Raw genomic sequence first — 2,748 nt, 5'->3', positions numbered from 1 at the left:
TTTTTGAGACGGAGTCTCGCTCTGTCGCCCGGGCTGGAGTGCAGTGGCCGGATCTCAGCTCACTGCAAGCTCCGCCTCCCGGGTTCCCGCCATTCTCCGGCCTCAGCCTCCCGAGTAGCTGGGACTACAGACGCCCGCTACCGCGCCCGGCTAGTTTTTTGTATTTCTTAATAGAGACGGGGTTTCACCGTGTTAGCCAGGATGGTCTCGATCTCCTGACCTCGTGATCCGCCCGTCTCGGCCTCCCAAAGTGCTGGGATTACAGGCTTGAGCCACCGCGCCCGGCCAATTTTTTTTTTTTTTAAATTTTTGTAGAGACGGGGTTTCACCATGTTGGCCAGGCTGGTCTTGAACTCCTGACCTCAAGTGATCCACCCGCCTCCGCCTCCCAAAGTGCTGGAATTACAGGTGTGAGCCACCGCACCTGGTGCACACTGGCTAAATTTTTAATTTTTTTGTAGAGATGGGGTCTTACTGTGTTGCCCAGGATGGTCTCGAACTCCTGGCCTCATGTGATCCTCCAACCTTGGTCTTCCAAAGTGCTGTGATTACAGGTGTAAGCCACTGTGCCCAGCCTGTGAATGGCACTTTTATGATCAGCATAATGTTCTATCATATCTACTTTTATTCCTGGCCCTGACCTCCCTTCTGGGATTCAAATCCACATGTCTAGCTATATGTCCTCCCGGGAACATTAAATTTGGCAATTAGCTATATGTCCTTCCGGGAACATTAAATTTGGCAATTAGCCCAGTGCCTAGCACCTGGTAAGTCTTTCCATAAAAATGAGCTATTACCCATCATCGGTGTCACTTTTTAGTCCCTGCTGTCTGATCCACCTCCTTTTGCTACTCCTCACTGGGTTCCCAGTGTCACGTATTTTCTTTTCTTTCTTTCTTTCTTTCTTTTTTTTTTTTTTTAGACGTTGTCTCACATTCTCGCCCAGGCTGGAGTGCAGTGGCGCCATCTTGGCTCACTGCAAGCTCCGCCTTCCGGGTTCACGCCATTCTGCTGCCTCAGCCTCCTGAGTAGCTGGGACTACAGGCGCCCGCCACCACGCCCAGCTAATTTTTTGTATTTTTAGTAGAGACGGGGTTTCACCGTGTTAGCCAGGATGGTCTCGATCACCTGACCTTGTGATCCGCCCGCCTCCGCCTCCCAAAGTGCTGAGATTACAGGCGTCAGCCACCGCGCCCGGCCAATGTCACGTATTTTCTATCAGCAGCCGATTTGTTGTCCCTGTGGGGAGCCCAGAAAACCCAGCCCAGTTCTCTACACCTGAAGCGATGATAATGAAGACACTCTCATGCTAAGCCCATAAGGCCCTAAACAATCAATTTTGGTGGGGAGAATTTGCTAGCAGAAGGCAGGACATAAAGTTCTCACAGCAGCCTCACTGGTTGTGGCAGCAAACCATTCCTGAGGCCTGGCCGGTGCTTCCTGGCACAGCAGGGGTCCGTGCAGAAGAGCTAGATTTATTCCATTAATATACCGTTACAGCAACAATGTCTGCTGCGTACTCTGGAGCTGTAATTCACATTTCCTGAGGCTGTAGTAGGGATAATTTGGAAGCAGGGCAGCATAGTGCTAACCGGCAGGCTCTGGGTGGGACAGACCTGGGTTTGAGTCCTAGTTTTACCTTTCGCTGTCTGCATTATAGCCAGCGAGTGGCTCTATCATATCTCTCGGTATCTTCACCTGTGGAGTCGGGGTGATGTTAACGCTAGCTAACATTTATGGAGAGATTATTGTTCAGTTAAAACTCAGGGCTGGGCGCGGTGGCTCACGCCTGTAATCCCAGCACTTTGGGAGGCCGAGGCGGGCGGATCACGAGGTCAGGAGATCGAGACCATCCTGGCTAAGACCATCCCGTCTCTACTAAAAATACAAAAAAAATTAGCCGGGCATGGTGGCGGGCGCCTGTAGTCCCAGCTACTCGGGAGGCTGAGGCAGGAGAATGGCATGAACCTGGGAGGCAGAGCTTGCAGTGAGCCAAGATTGTGCCACTGCACTCTAGCCTGGGCGACAGAGCAAGACTCCGTCTCAAACAAAACAAAACAAAAAAACAAAAAAAAAAACAAAACTCAGAAGACGGGGCGCGGTGGCTCACGCCTGTAATTCCAGCACTTTGGGAGGCCAAGGTGGGCAGATCACCTGAGGTCGAAGTTCGAGACCAGCCTGGCCAACATGGTAAAACCCCGTTCCTACTAAAAATACAAAAATTAGCCGGGCGTGGTGGGGCGGGGAGGCGCGCCTGTAATCCCAGCTACTGGGGAGGTTGAGGCAGGATAATCGCTTGAACCTGGGAGGCGGAGGTTGCAGTGAGCCGAGACAGCCCCATTGCACTCCAGCCTGGGCAACAAGAGCAAAACTCTGTCTCAAAACGAAAAACAAAAGAAAAAACACAGTAAATTGTCCCTATTTGACTACTAAGAGCTATTTTAAAATAGAATTTATCAGCCGGGCGCGGTGGCTCAAGCCTGTAATCCCAGCACTTTGGGAGGCCAAGATGGGTGGATCACGAGGTCAGGAGATCGAGACCATCCTGGCTAACACGGTGAAACCCCGTCTCTACTAAGAAATACAAAAAACTAGCCGGGCGAGGTGGTGGGCGCCTGTAGTCCCAGCTACTCGGGAGGCTGAGGCCGGAGAATGGCGTGAACCCGGGAGGCGGAGCTTGCAGTGAGCTGAGATCCGGCCACTGCACTCCAGCCTGGGCTACAGAGCGAGACTCCGTCTCAAAAAAAA

The sequence above is a fragment of the Theropithecus gelada genome, chromosome 10 (genome assembly GCF_003255815.1).
Source record: "Theropithecus gelada isolate Dixy chromosome 10, Tgel_1.0, whole genome shotgun sequence".
In the NCBI taxonomy this organism is placed as follows: domain Eukaryota; kingdom Metazoa; phylum Chordata; class Mammalia; order Primates; family Cercopithecidae; genus Theropithecus; species Theropithecus gelada.
This window is presented reverse-complemented; position numbering follows the sequence as displayed.